Here is a 17,203-nt window from a genome sequence, read left to right on the forward strand (position 1 = left end):
ATATTATCGAATTCCCGATGCTGAAAGGCACGTCCTATCCCAGCACCAACAGCCACCACAGCTACGGAGGCTGCTGCCGCAGCTGTCTCAGCGATGGTTGCATAATAATCATTAAAGAACTCCATCATCTCAATCTTGATAGACCTGCACATATCCAGAATCTAACCCCAAATAATAGCAACCACCTCCTCACAGATAATCTCCCTGACAAGATCCTCTGTCAATGTTGGCCCATCCTGACTGCCAGCTCCTGGTCCCGAACCGGATCTGGTCTCAATTCGTATCGTAACCACCATACTGAAAATACACCAGGAACATATATGATAATACACATAAATAACGGGGAACCAACTCCCAACGAAGCCCTAGGGGTTGTGACTTCCTTGCTAAGCATACGGGTCTTGTGATTTTGGTAGTACGGGTCCATAGTACCTTCTACACCTATCCGTGTTTGTCTCAAGGACCATCATAACAAGCTAGCAATAATCATAAGCATATCTAGAGGAACTAAACATCTCACTACTGGATGATTGACTCCCCACGACTCATCCATGAAACTTCCACCAACCTTGCAGTACTCGTGTATGCTAACCATACATAACACTAGACCCTATAGACCTTCGAATATCTGATCCTACCCTAAGCCCTTCATCAAGCAAGAACAGGAAATAAGGCCAAACCAAACATTTTTAGGCTATAAGATCTTAGTTATTTATAACCATGATGTTAACACTAAGCAACTATAGTAATGATGTCAATTTCATAAAAGAAAAGGCCCTAGGCTATCAGGCATCATATAATCAGGCAATTCTATCATGCAATTTCTGAAGATCCCTAGCATATCACTAGCATGTTGTACTAAAATATTATAATATCAAATAATCGCATGGTATTTTGGGGTCTACTTACTGTCCCCGATTGATCATACACATAACATCCTCCTTTAGTATTTTGAAAACCACTTGAAATCATTTTAAAAATCTTTTCCTTAGTTTGAAACTTGATTCACAAGAGTGTTCCTCCAATTCACTCAAAACAAGGATCTGATACGAACTTGTAACATCCATAAAATTTCGAAAAATTTAAAACTTTTACATTATTCCAAAAACCATCATTTATTACATATTGTTTTCAAAATAGGTTTCACGTCATAGTTTTAACCAGAAATCATTGTTGGAATAGTGTCTAAGGCTGCAACTATAATAGGCAAGTATTTGATCCGGTTGTGCATAGTCCTTTTGGGTTGCCTTCACCATAGCAACTTGATGGATGATTTGTGAAGAGAGAGTAAATATTATAAGGAATAATATATGGTTATTTGATTAATATAAGTCATAAATTAATTGGAATTAATTTGGTGACTTAAAGAGATTAATTAAATAAGAGGGTATAAACTGTCAATTGTTTGATAGTTACACTTTAGACTATAAATCCTTATCCTAGATAGGATGGACGATTTCTAGGGCTTGGATAATCCAAAATCGTCCATAGGGTTATCAAGGAAAGGATATGGATCAACTTAAAGTCTAAGTTATCCAATTAGGGTTAAAGCTGTAATCCTTAAGGAGTCTACAAGTATAGATAGACCCTAGGGGTGAGGGAATTCGACACACCATCTAAAGTAGAGACACTCTGGCCAAATTCCTCCCCTCTCCTCTCTCCTAAATCATCTTACTTGCTATTGGTGTTTGTAAGCCATTAGAGGAGTGACATTTGTGACTCTAGAAGCTCCAAGACAACAAGATCAACAAGGAATCCAAAAGGTATGATTCTAGATCTATTTCAATGTTGTTATTTAACCTAATTAGCTATTAGAAGTCTTGGATTCAAAGCATGTTTAATTAGAAAGCCTAGATCCAAGCATTAGGGTTTTGCATGCGCACATAGGAAAGTTCTTATGGCTAAAACCCATCAGTGGTATCAGAGCCTAGCTTGGTTTTCTTTAAATTGTTGCTTGATTAACTGAAACAAACCTGCAAAATTCGATTTTTGGGTTTTTTGGTCACTGACTCGGCGAGTCCCAAGGTGGACTCGGCGAGTAGGCCTGACTCGGCGAGTCCCCTTGTGTACTCGGCGAGTCTGGGCGTCAGGATTAGGCAAAACCGGGATTTTTTCATGTTTATCTTATGGAAACTTACCTTAATCATATTAGATCAACCCTAATCCGAATTTTTGATATATATGACTATTATCTTGATCTAATTAAAGATATTTATCATCTAATAAAATATTTAATTTCCTTATATGATAATGATTAATTATTTTGATAATTATCTTAAAAGAAATCTTGGATAAATCAAATAAAGATAATTAGGATATTAATTGTTAATTGGAATTATTTGTTATTTGATCCTTCATGTTTTAAATGTTTAAAACCTACCCTAAAGTTTTGAAATTTATATTTGTGATTAAAAGTTTTAATTTAGACAACTTAAATTTCAAACCCTAGATTTTGAAAAGTTTAAAATGCAACCCTATACTAATATGATATTACTAGAATAATATATATATGTATAACTAAATGTTAGTCTTACCGTTAGTAGGCCTCATTCACGAAGCCGATCTATAAGGTGGGTATAAGGTTGCGGCCTATAAAATGGCGCTTAATGGGTGTACACTCACACCCACCGCTTGCTTGATTGGTGGAGGGTCGTTAGCCGAACGGGTAGGATAGGACAACCTCATCCTCTCATTAAAAGTATAATAAGAAATACAAAGTAACTAAACGTTTAAAAAAAATTCCCAATCTTAGTTACTTTAGGAAAAGTGAATTGATGCAATCCCATGAAATTACACTTTGCACCTTGCTAAGAAGTTAGTGGAGCGTGTGTGGTTTACCGGCACACTAATTGGTTCTAAGCGAAGGTGGCAAAGGGTGATTCATTGTTTATCATAGTTCGATGGAGCGTGTGTGGTTTACCGACACACCGAATAGGTGATCGTTACAATGAAGGCACCATGTAAATTTGCATGGTAATTTACACCCGCTTTGTGATCCTCGGCATCCCAGTCACAAACAAGAGGGGCATATCGAGATTTAAACATGCCATTGAATAGTTCAATGAATCTCATCCGAACCTAGGAATTCTCAAAAACACTTAAGACTAATAGTTTAAGTTTTGCAATGGAGAATTAGTGAATCGTCATTCACTTACCTTCAATTTATTTGCATGTTAGATTACGGCATCCCTTTTCTAGTATGTAAATGTTATTGTTGGATCCTAGCCCTAATTTTTCTTATTGGGTGATAATTAGGGATTCTTATTCTAATCTATCTTTGTCCTTTCTATAGATGTCGAACACAAACAACGCTGCTGCTAGTTCTTTCACGTTAATGAGCCTTTGCCAAAAGGTCACCTTCGATGGAACGAACTTTAGTGAATGGATAAGATACATTCGCACCATTCGCTATGAGGATAAAGAGTATGTCCTCGATGAGAAACTCGAGAAAATCAACCCTGAAGTTGCTACTCCCGCCGAAATCACCGCCTTTGAAACTCATGAGCGAGATGCAACGAAGGTACATTGCATCATGATCGCCACCATGAACTCCGAGTTCCAAAAGTCCTACGCGGACATGTATCCATACGAGATGCATCAAGACTTGTTGGAGAGATACCACCAAAACGCGAGACAAGAGCGTTACGAGATTTTCACTAACATGATCTCCGCTAAGATGGGTCATGGAGAATCTCTCACCGTACACCTGCAAAAGATGCAAAGGTATGTCGACCGCCTTCGCAAGTTAAATGTTGACTTTGGTGAAGACTTGGCGATCGACATGGTGCTTCACTCTTTGCCTCCGATGTACAACCAATTTAGGATGACCTACCACATGAACAAAGAAGAGGTCACGCTAAGCAAACTCCAAGGTCTCTTGAGGGTCGTTGAGAGCAACTTCAAGGACAAGTCTGTTGCACCTACTCCCAATCCGTCCGCTGCTCCTGTCTTGGCTATTGGTCAAGGGAAGGGAAAGAAGAGGAAAGCTTCATCGAATAACTATCGCAAGGTGAAAGCCCGAGATGGTGCCTCTTCTAGTGGGACCAAAGTTGATCCCTCTAATCCCTGCTCCAACCCAAAGGAGGCAGAGTGCCACCACTGCCACAAGATAGGACATTGGAAGAGAAGCTGCCCGGATTACCTGCAAGCGATCAAAGAAGGAAAGATCAAGCCATCTTTCGCAGGTATATACACAATCAAATCTAACGATTCTAATCATGCTATTTCTTGGGTTCTGGATACCGGTTGTGGTTATCACATTTGTTCTAATGTGCAGGGACTAAGAAGAAGTAGGGATGTAGAGCAAGGAAGGATCAATCTAATCATGGGGAACAGAAGATCGTCGCCTATGACCAAGATTGGAGTGTATTCTTTAGTGCTTAGGAATAGTTTAGTTTTAGATTTGAACAATTGTTGCTATTCGCCAGAAATGGCTAGAAACATCATTTCATTTCATGGTTTATATAGACAAGGATTTAGATTTTCTTTTAATAATGAGAATGGTTCTATTTTGGCTTATCTAAATGGTGTCTTTTACTTTGAAGCTATACCATGTAATGGAATATATGAAACTGTTATGATTGTTGATAACTTAGGAAATGATGTTTTGAATATTGATTCTTCCACTAGTATGGATAAAGCATCCTTGTGGCATTGTCGTCTTGGACATGTCAGCAAGAAACGCATAGCCCAACTCCAAAAGGATGGAGTGTTGGAGTCATTCGACCTTAGGGAAGATGACACATGCGAGTCTTATTTACTTGGAAAGATGACTAAGTCACCCTTCACGAGTACTTGTGAAAGGGGTGAGGGACTATTGGACCTAATACATACCGATGTATGTGGACCTTTTAGATCAACCACGAAGGATGGGAACCGCTTCTATGTGACTTTTACCGATGACTATAGTAGATATGGGTATATCTACTTAATCAAGCAAAAGTCAGACACCTTTGAAAAGTTCAAAGTGTTCAAGAATGAAGTGGAGAATCAATTGGGCAGGAAAATCAAGATGCTTCGATCCGATCGAGGAGGAGAGTACCTAAGTCTTGAATTCCACGATTATCTCAAGGAGTGTGGAATAGTTTCGCAATTGACGCCTCCTAGGACACCGCAGTTGAATGGTGTGGCAGAAAGGCATAATCAAACCTTATTAGATATGGTTCGCTCTATGATGAGTCGTGCTTCACTACCTATCTTCTTTTGGGGGTATGCCTTAGAGACTGCCGCCCATATCCTTAACCGAGTCCCTACTAAGAAGGTTGCCAAAACACCTCACGAGATGTGGACAGGGAAAGCTCCCTCGTTGGCACATATCAAGATTTGGGGTTGCGAGGCTTTCGTAAGACGAGATACTCACAACAAGCTTGAACCTCGAAGTGAGCGATGTATTTTCATCGGCTACCCGCAAACTTCCTTTGGATATCTCTTCTATAGACCGAAAGACAATGTTGTTTTTGTTGCGAGGAGAGGAGTTTTCCGAGAGCGAGAACTCATAAGCCAAGGAGACAGTGGGTGGCAAATCGAACTTGAAGAGATTCAAGAATCGATAGATGAAGGAACCTCTACCGCTGGCATTCAACCCGAGGAGGAAACTCCGGTTGAACCGATTGACGAATCCTTACCTCTTAGACGTTCCGATAGAGTTAGAGTTCATCCCCAATTTTATGGTTTTCATATTACTACCGAAGGGGACACGTATATTAGTGATGGTACACTAGTAAATCTTGATGAACCTAATAGCTATAAGGAAGCCATGGCAGGCCCGGAGTCTGCGAAATGGAAAGAGGCAATGGATAGCGAGATCCAATCCATGTACGATAACCAAGTTTGGAATTTGGTTGATTATGTGCCCGAACGTAAGACCGTTGGGTGCAAATGGATCTTCAAAAAGAAGACCGACGTGGATGGGAACGTACACACATATAAAGCGCGATTGGTCGCGAAGGGCTTTACTCAAACTCCCGGAGTTGACTATGATGAGACCTTCTCACCAGTTGCGAAGATTAAATCTATTAGAGTGATGCTAGCAATTGCCGCATTTCATGATTATGAGATTTGGCAAATGGATGTCAAGACCGCTTTCCTTAACGGAAAGTTGGCTGAGGATGTTTACATGGCTCAGCCAGAGGGTTTTGTGGATCCGAAGCATCCGAATAGAGTGTGTAAGCTTGAGAAGTCCATTTATGGACATAAGCAAGCGTCTCGCAGATGGAATCTTTGCTTCGATGAGAAAGTCAAAGAGTTTGGATTTATACGAAGCGAAGACGAATCTTGTGTATATGTCAAAGCCAGTGGGAGTATAGTAAGCTTTCTCGTTTTATATGTCGATGACATATTACTCATAGGGAACGACATCCCGACTCTGCAGGAGGTCAAGTCCTGGCTCGGGAAGTGTTTCGCTATGAAGGACCTCGGAGAGGCTTCTTACATTTTGGGAATAAGGATAGTAAGAGAAAGAAGTAAGAGACTAATTGGACTTAGTCAGAATACTTACTTAGAGAAGGTACTAAAACGTTTTAGTATGGAAAAGTCAAAGAAGGGAGAATTACCGATACAAGGAAATGCTAAGTTGAGTAAGACTCAAAGTCCGAGTACCAAAGCTGAGATAGCAGAAATGAGCCGAGTACCATACGCTTCCGCAGTTGGCTCAATCATGTACGCTATGACTTGTACTCGCCCTGATGTAGCCTTTGCTTTGAGCATGGTTAGCAGATATCAAGGGAACCCTGGCAAAGCACATTAGATTGCGGTGAAAAACATCCTTAAGTACCTTCGGAGGATGAAGGAATGGTTCTTAGTCCTTGGAAGGAGTGATGACTTAAAGGTGCGAGGGTATAGTGATGCCAGCTTTCAGACCGACAGGGACAACTACCGTTCGCAGTCGGGCTGGGTCTTTACCCTAAATGGAGGAGCAGTGACATGGAAAAGTTCCAAGCAGGAAACCGTAGCTGATTCAACGTGCGAATCAGAGTACATCGCAGCGAGCGAAGCGTCGAAGGAGGCAATATGGCTAAAGAACTTCATTGGTGATCTTGGAGTTGTGCCGGCCATAAAGGAGCCCATGGAGATTTTCTGTGATAACGAAGGTGCGGTTGCCTTGACCAAGGAACTGAGGGATCATGGTAGATCTCGACATATCGATAGAAAATATCACTTCATTAGACATCGTGTAGAAGAAGGACAACTCGTAGTGAAGAGGATATCATCAGAAGATAACCCAGCAGATCCGCTTACGAAGGGACTGAGTAGGGTTAAGCACTTGCAGCATGCTAGGAGTATTGGGCTGAAGGATGATATTAGTATAGATTAGATAGTATTAGAAACGTATAATAGATAAATGTAATTAACATTTGATGATTAAATAAAGGAATTTTATTTATGAGTAAAGTTACTGTCACATGTTAATTGTTTAACTATTGTTTCACTTTGCATGTTTTGACTTCCAGAATAATTGAGTTTATTAGGAATAATCGAATTATTCAAATGGTCCATAATCGTTCATATGTTAGGAGTAGATATGAATGAAGATTGTCATGAATTGGTGTGTAGAATGTCTAAATGGTGTTAGACATAGCAAGGGTTGCTGCAACGTTCATGAGTGCTTATGAACTGGTTTTGAGCATTGGAATAACCCGCGCTTGCTGGAATCACTTTATGGAATACGATATAAAAGGTGATCGCAAGACGATAATATCATATAGTCTTAAAACCTAGATATATGGTTTATTATTTGTTAATTGATTGTGCATTGATAATGCGAAAACGCATCAGTAACTTGGTGTTATAAAACGCATTGTTGTGTATAGTTGGTTAATGAATAAGTAAATGCATATAAGTCGAAGTTTATCTGTAAATCTTATCCTAAGAGGGTAGAAGAGATATCTTGGCCACTCGATGATTTGATTTGACTTATGTGCCAGGCCCGGTCAGAACTGAATTGATGTGTTTGATTAAGTTCTATGTCAAATAAATCGGAGATCGAGAAATCAAAATGCTTGACTAACCATTCCATAGGATTGTCAGCATGATATCTAACAGAGAACTGTAAGATCCCTTATCTAAAGGACAAGATTGATTAAATCAGAGTTGACAGCGTCTTTGAGAGCTACGATTGCAAACCGAATTGTACTTGTATAGTTACTAGACTTATCCAAGTGGGAGACTGTTGGAATAGTGTCTAAGGCTGCAACTATAATAGGCAAGTATTTGATCCGGTTGTGCATAGTCCTTTTGGGTTGCCTTCACCATAGCAACTTGATGGATGATTTGTTAAGAGAGAGTAAATATTATAGGGAATAATATATGGTTATTTGATTAATATAAGTCATAAATTAATTGGAATTAATTTGGTGACTTAAAGAGATTAATTAAATAAGAGGGTATAAACTGTCAATTGTTTGATAGTTACACTTTAGACTATAAATCCTTATCCTAGATAGGATGGACGATTTCTAGGGCTTGGATAAGCCAAAATCGTCCATAGGGTTATCAAGGAAAGGATATGGATCAACTTAAAGTCTAAGTTATCCAATTAGGGTTAAAGCTGTAATCCTTAAGGAGTCTACAAGTATAAATAGACCCTAGGGGTGAGGGAATTCGACACACCATCTAAAGTAGAGACACTCTGGCCAAATTCCTCCCCTCTCCTCTCTCCTAAATCATCTTGCTTGCTATTGGTGTTTGTAAGCCATTAGAGGAGTGACATTTGTGACTCTAGAAGCTCCAAGACAACAAGATCAACAAGGAATCCAAAAGGTATGATTCTAGATCTATTTCAATGTTGTTATTTAACCTAATTAGCTATTAAAAGTCTTGGATTCAAAGAATGTTTAATAAGAAAGCCTAGATCCAAGCATTAGGGTTTTGCATGCGCACATAGGAAAGTTCTTATGGCTAAAACCCATCAATCATAACATGAAATGCGACGAAGTGCACGATCAAGCCTTCACCTTTCTGCGATCATCTGAAGTACCTGAAACACAACAAAAAATGGTCAGCCCAGAGCTTAGTGAATGTTACCCAAAATACCACCACATAACATACAGACACCAACAAGCATAAATGAGCCTTCAACCTGACTGGACCGCCTGACAGGGCCTTCTGCCTATCTGGCCCGCTCTCAAGAATTCAGCATGACTGGAATGCCTCATAGGGCCTGTAGCCTATTTGAACCGCTCGTTGGGCCGTCGGCCCGACTAGACCGCCTCAAAGGCTTGTAGTCTATTCGACCCGCCGTGGGACTCTTGGCCTTCAGCACAAAGCAGGACTGTCTCAACCCTACCACACACACATGTCAACATATACATAACTCATAAGCATATAATCAATCAACAAACAAACACAGATCAATAAGCATAACATCATCCTATCTACCAGGATACCCATCTAACAGATCGTAACAACATAATAGCATCCTAAGATAACCAAGATGACAATCCAAAAGAGTCGACATTGGTGCCTTCGACCCATAAGTATAGTGAGGAAAAACTCACCTCATAAGCAGCTGAACTGATATTATCTAACTCCAAATACCAGCTCCCGACCCAAATCCTACAAACAACATGACCAACCCATGAAAACCTCAATTACCTAAAATGCCCTCAAAGTCAAACTTGGTTAACCATGGTCAAGGTCAAGGTCAACAGTCCATGTTGACCCAACTCATCGAGTTCCTTTTATCACTTAGAGAAACGGGGAAAAAGTCCAGCCAACTCATCGAGTTATCAAGACAACTCGTCGAGTTCCTACAATATCCAGAATAACGGGAAAATTTGAGCCAACTTGCCGACTTGCCAAGACAACTCGTCGAGTTTTCCCCCACTTAACGCATTCAGTCCCTTTTTCGTTCCTTCCAATGCTCAACAATGCAGATCTGTGACACGTGAGCTGGAAAACCACGTAAAGTTGTTAGCTTTACATCCATGCATAACACAAAGAGGCTAAAACATTCAAAGAAGGCCTAACAAGGGCCTAAAGCATGAAGGGGGGCCAATAACATGATAAAGCTTGAAGCTTTAAGCCCAAAGAGACCACAAGCATCCAGATCTGAAGTGGCAACTTCAATAAACGGCCAACTCAAGAATAACCCCAATATGAGCCAAAAATAACAATAAACTTCCAAAGTGAAATATCTAAGCAATGAAAGACCAAGGCATCGAATTTATACCTCAAAATGGTGCAATAACAGAAAAGATACTAGATCAACAACCTTCCTATCAATCAAACCTCTTCAAACTCCAACTTCCTTCAAAAGATAACCAAAAACTCACTCTTTAAGCTCACACACACACACACACAAAAATGGGGAGAATGAATGAATTAGGGTTTCTTTGGACAGAGGGGCGGACAAAGAGGCCATCCAAAGGCCATAAGGTCTTTAAATAGGATGTGACACCCTAAAAATTAGGGTTTCATAAACAGTCGCCAACTTGTCAAGTTTTCCTCAACAACTCGTCAAGTTTTCCTCAACAACTCGTCGAGTTGGTTCAAAAACATGTGCAGCCAAAGAGCTTCCAACACATCGAGTTGAGGCTATCAACTCGATGAGTTCAAAAGGGAAATTATCTTTTAAGCCATAAATCTCATACATGGGAGTCGGGATGTCACATTTGATTTTGGTGTTAGATTAGTTTTAGAAATAGCTAGTAACTGTAAAAAGAGAAATTTACAAATATAGCATTTTACCTTAATTATTTTGCACTAAATAACCAACAATTAGCTTTTACTAAAAATAGCTACTGAAACTGCAAACGAGGCTAACTCGCTTTCGGTTTCATTACTCATTTGCATTTTCGTCCTAATCTATAAAAAAATATTTTTTCCCATGAAATGGTAGATAACTTATGCCATCTTAGTTTTCCTCTTGTCTTATCTTCGGTTTTGTATGTTCTTTTTTTCTGGGATGCCGAAGAATGAAACCACCGACGAGCATATCCCATATGTGATTGCTTCACCCGACTTCAGTTTTGTAATTTTTTTACTACGATTTCATACAAGTTGACTACGATTTCTGATATATTTGACTACGATTTCGTACATATTATTACTTGCACATATATAAAGAGAATATTTTTTTTAGAAAATAAAATTGTAGAGTTATTTTTTTCTCTTAACTATCGAAGTATGAGTTTTATTGAATATTTCGTTTTGGTTATTATTGACGTGAGATGAAAATTAGTTGGTTCCTAACTATCCTATGTATGACCATCGGGTTACATTCCAAGAATGTTCAATTACGGTGCAACATTTTATGAGACCACCAAATTTAGTGAATTTATGTATTTGATGAAGACTGGTTTGGAAGATAAATTAAAGGTTAGTCTTTTTTACCAACATATTGAGAAGAAATATCATTGCGCCACAATTGATGATGCTTATATTAGATAGTTGATCAAGGTAATCAATGCGATTGGAGCTAAAACTATGTATGCGTATGTGGTGGTTAATGAAGGTGATGGTGCTATCAAGTCGGCAATAGAGGAAAAATATCTAGAGCAAATACATCCAACAAAAAAGGGAGCAATAACCAAATAGATACTTTTTGTTGGGTTTTATTAGCATCATTACACTTAATAATGATTTCAAAAACAAAGAAAAATTTACCTCAGTGTACATACATCCTAAGATCTCGATTTTACTTGTTATAGCAACGAACTTTAAAACAAACTGAAAAGAAGATTACAAACCTCTTGTTTTTTCTTCGATTTAGACCTTGTGAATGCAAAACTTCCATTGGATGATGGACCTAAAGTAGAACCCTCTAATGTAGTCAGACCCAAACACCAAAAGCTAATAAGGAAAAAAACCCTTGGAAGGTTTAATCAAAAATCACTAACCCTAGGAGAGAGGTTATGATTTTTGACTTCTAGGAGAGAAAGTGGGAGAAGTAGAAGAAAATAGAGATGGAATCAACATCTAGGGTTTGACCCCTACGAGTCTATAAATCCTTAAAAGATTCGAACTCTTCAGGATAATCTTTATTTGATTCAAAACTTGTCTGATCCCTATTTGGGGCTTCTCAAAACCATCTATATCAGGCCTCCAAGAGTTTCTTGAATATTCAATTTAATCTCTCGAAGCTAATCCAGGCTCTTTAATTAATTACCAAAATAATTTCTAATTAATTTATTAATTACTTAATAAATTAATAACTTGTTTTTCTCCATTTCCTTGTTGCTAGTTAGGTTATGAGGCAACCCAAAAGTACCCTACTATTATTAGAAATATATTAAAATAGTTAATGACCTTATACACTATTTCCAAAAGTCTTCCACTTGGACAAGTCGTTAACATATAGGATTAAATATTTCACTAACAATCAGCAGAGAGTAATCATTTAATGACACCATCAAACTCTTATCAGAATCAAAATTTAGCCATTAGATAAGTGATCAACTATTCATTTGTTCTAGATATCTCTATGAACATGATACATGAACGCCGATTAATGATTTCTAAAAATTACATCTAACTTCTAAAGCGAACACATCATTTTGGTCAGGGATCAGTCGTTAACTTAAAATGTCAGTACCAAATCATTGAGGGGTCCATAGATACCACTTCCTAATTACGACAAGGAACAAATAAACTTTGACTACATAAGTTTTGTCTACTCGTATAATCATACATGGGCATACCCTTTATGACTACAAGTTATGAATGACGTTGGAGCAGCCTAATGCACAACAACTTTTGCAAAAAAAACCTGATATGCATATTGGTTCGAAGAATAAAAAATATTGTCATCTTAGAATTACTTATGACTAGATCCATAAAATAATCTCTAAGTTAGCCAAACAAATGAATGTACATAGACGGATAAACGAACGAGTTTTCTTGTTCATGTTCATTCGTTTAACAAATTAACTTCTTCATGTTCGTGAACATGCTAAACGAACATAAACGAACAATGATATAAAAAAAAAATTGAACATATATGAACATCATCGATAATATAATATAATAATCTTATAAATAACAATTAAACATATATGACCATAAATAAACTTAAATGAACGAATGTAAACGAACTACATAACTGAACGTTCATGAACACAAATGAACGAACGTAAACGAACTACACAAACTTTCATAAATAAGAAGCTAGTTAAAGGCTCTTTCCCTCTCATTTGAAGGAGATCATAATTTTGAGAGGGGTGGAGAGAACATATGGCGATTTTGATGATGGAACGAAAGATTTATAATTAAATTGAAACCATCAAAGGATTTGGAAGCTAGGGTTTAAATATGATACTTGAAGGTATCATCTCTTACTCTCATCACTTCTATATTCAAAACTAAGGGTTGGGTTGAATCCAAAATCCGAAATTGGTGATTAATTTGATGTTAGATGCTTGATTCATGGATTGATTTGTTATTAGAACTCTCATCCTTTTATTTGATGTTAGATTCTTGATTGATGGATTGATTTGTTGTTAGAACTCCCATCATTCATTGCATCAACTTCCATTTAATGAAGCTTTGGTTGAGATATAGAGCTATGGTCTCCACTATTAGAGGAAAAACTCCATGAACCATGAATTATGAGGTTTTTGATTATCAACCTATTGATTTTAATGATTAAAATCAATCATTACTGATTTAGAGTATTATTAGTGCTTTTGTAGTCGTGGAGTGAATCAACTGATACATTCTTTAATAGATCTAGATTGTGAGATGGTTTATATGGATGGAATTCCCAATTCCATTCCATGGATTCTAATGAATTAAGTTCCATGAGTTATTTAAATGTATGTATATGGTTGTTGATGAAATTATAGATAGATAAAGAGTTTAGATGAGTCATTATTGGTGATTTGATCATTAGTAACCAATAAGACCTTAGTTGGTATTATGTTTTTCATATAAGCATCCTTAATGCTTTTGTGGCCTCTAAAGTTCTTAATGATTAAGGAATCAAGATGATGAGACTTTATTGAGAATATATAATGTTAAGGACCTTTATTTGGTCCATTAAGATGTTTAGGTGAAGTTTGATGAACACTGGAAGTCACTAGTGCAAAGTACATATCATACAAGAGAAAAACTGCATTTTTGGAACCTACACTAGTGTAACATCCTCTAATTTTCAGAACCAATTAAAAATTTTCTTTACGCTTTTAAAATCATTTATTTATATTTTCAGAAAATCTCAGTAAAAAAGATCATTTTGATTACAAATGTTTGTTTCCAAAATCTTAAAACCCTAAGGATGTCATAATCAATATAGATACATATTTACGATGTAAAGACTTGATGGTCCTGAATACTATTGCAGGCTGTCTCTCAATCACTCGACATTCTAATCAAGCTCCAGTAGCTTAGTTCCTAATACATGTGATGCATATGAACTGAGTGGGTCAGGTTGAGGAAACCTAGTGAGATACATAAGGATTTCAATCCAACAATATTGATATGAATAATATTCCTTAAATATCAGACCTACAAACCAATCGTTACCATACAATAACCATTCCTATCGATCCTCACAGATCCTAGACTATCTATTTCTACTGATCCTCACATATCCTAAACCATGATTTATTAGGGAGAAGTAATCTCTCTTGATGAATCATTTAGATCTACTACACAGCTAGGGGCTTCCTTTATCGGTGTAAGTCATAAAGGCATATGGGCCGTCAGAGTATTTGATGAATATAGTTTTCCAATTCATCTACGTCTCTGAGTAATGAGCTCACACTAGCAATGTAATTCACAAGACTGTCTAGAATGATCAAGTTTTATCACCTACTTTGTGGGGTGACCAGACATACCGCTAATAGTTTCCTGATCGGGACCCACCATTTTTTGTCATCCTGTACGGAGCTACCGTACATCGACACCTGATACTATCATGGAACAGAACGTTACTCTCCGTTACTAGGTTACACACATTCTCCTAGTGAGACTACCTAATATAAAACTTAATTGAGCTAGGTATCTTCCATGAGTCTAAGTTTATCCCTAGACTAGATTACATTGTCTATAACCAACCTTAATATCAACTCTATTCTTGGGTGACACTAACCTAATTATAGTGCATTTATAATCCCTACAGACCATTAGGTATTATTATTCTTTTATCTTCTTAGCAATGCTACTTTTAATATTATTATATGATGTTATCTATTAAATCCTAACATAAAATAGAACCATATTTGGTTCATAGCACAATATATATCCTAACATATAATCCAGACAATAAGCACATAATTCACATACGACTTCCAACAAATATTGAATATTTTAATTTAATACTAGTATTAAATCATGTTCATGAAAGGGACTATGCACTCACTTGACAAAGTATATGGTGATTGGTGAATTTGGCAGAGCTTCGCCTTACACCTTTTTCCTACATACCTAAATGTACATAACACTAAGTCTTAGTCTAATTTCATACTTCATGGAACTATTATCTTAAGGGTTCGGATTTCTCAACAATCCTAAAGTCTATTTCAAGATCTAAATAAGGAATAACTAGGTAGGATCATATCGGAGGTACGGTCCGTTTGGTATACAGAGTATACTGTTTGGAAAACACACTTTAAACACCTCACTAAATCTAGTCTATCCACCACTCTCGTAATTAGATCAATCAGTATAAACACATGGAATTACTGATTAATCTTATTTATAGGTTTATAATAACAACTTATGACCATAAATATAAGTTGCATTAAAAATATAGAATGTATCTTAAATTACAGATGATTTCTTGGACAAAAGTCTGGATATTACACTAGCAGAGCTTTTACTTGCTAGCTATTACTACTTCAGGGATCGTAGGGATTCTCCGAAGGCTAAAACTAAGGTAAAATGGGCTGAAATCGAAAGCAACTCGAGGGAATGAATGGAAGAGGTGTGAGTATTGAAATGAGGGAATTGTCGCCTATTTATGGCCATTTTTGGGGTGCACGACGTGCAAAATTTCCATTTTTGGTGTACACCGCCACTACTTGTTGTTTCTTGGCGGATTCCTGGGCTGGTTGGTTTTTGGTGTACACGGCTACTGTTACGGCAACTTAGAACATGGTGGGGTCAAACTGTGGAGGTGGTGGTGGTGGTGGTATGTTGTGGGAAGGCCTGGGATTTTTCCACGGTGGCATAATTCTGCCACAAATTTGAAAATTTGGTAAGCCTTTAATAATAGGGATAAGTCAGTTATTATTGAACTAAATTTGTCTGTATTATGTTCCGAATTTTAAAGCATTTTTAAGCAACTTTATGTTGGAGAATTCATATGTTTTGAGCTCATGATTTTAGTAGCAGTGTCTTAGTGAAATCTTATGAGTTGATCCATGCTAGGTCCTTTTACAATCGCTTAGTGTATGCTTGTTATATGTAATTAAGATCGAATAGATTGTGGATTCTAATGGATCTGCCCTAAGCCCACAACTAAACAAGGAACAGGACCTAAAGTGGAACCACCATTTCTAAACTGACAGAATCTTAATTATATACAACTTTATTTCCTACACCAAGTAGTTCTAGACTCACCATAAGCAACGACATATCTTGTTTATGAATTTAGTGATAACACGCCCAATGAAATATAATACGCATGCCAATTTCATCGATATGACTTTAGTACATAGAGTTTGGAAAAATTTGACCTTGATACAGGTCTACATCACATCAATACAAGGAAAAATTTTGACAACATTACGCTCCTTTGATTAGTGCAACCACTTAATCACAAGACTGCGCATACAAACAGAGAAGAGAAGCACCAACACATACTCATAAACCTAATCTATAAAGATTTGTGGGTAGTGTGGACCCTACTCACGGCGACTAGTCCCCTGCGATCCCTGAGACAAAGTCGAGGCGTCCTGTAGTTTTGCTAATTGATGCTCAGCTATGGTCACTCTCTCTTCGAGAGCCATGTGCCTTTCCTGATACTCCCTTACCTCCGCCCGTACGGGGTTAAGGTCCTCAATAAGTCGGTCACTGGGATAATGGTCTATTTCCAAGTTTCGAGTGCGCATGTTGGTGACTTCCACAGCGGCACTCAGCTCTCGAACTCGATTCGCCATTTCCCTATTCTGATCCCCAAGGTTCGTGATTTGCTGGATCATGACTAGGAGGACCCTGTCAGTCGGTCCTCCATGGTTGTGGTCATAATAATTGCATTGATCGCCAAATGGTGATTGTTATCGCCGATGACGACTCCGCCTCTCGATTTCTGATGCCCAATGGG

This window comes from Lactuca saligna, chromosome 1 (genome assembly GCF_052625555.1).
Source record: "Lactuca saligna cultivar CGN05327 chromosome 1, ASM5262555v1, whole genome shotgun sequence".
NCBI lineage: Eukaryota > Viridiplantae > Streptophyta > Magnoliopsida > Asterales > Asteraceae > Lactuca > Lactuca saligna.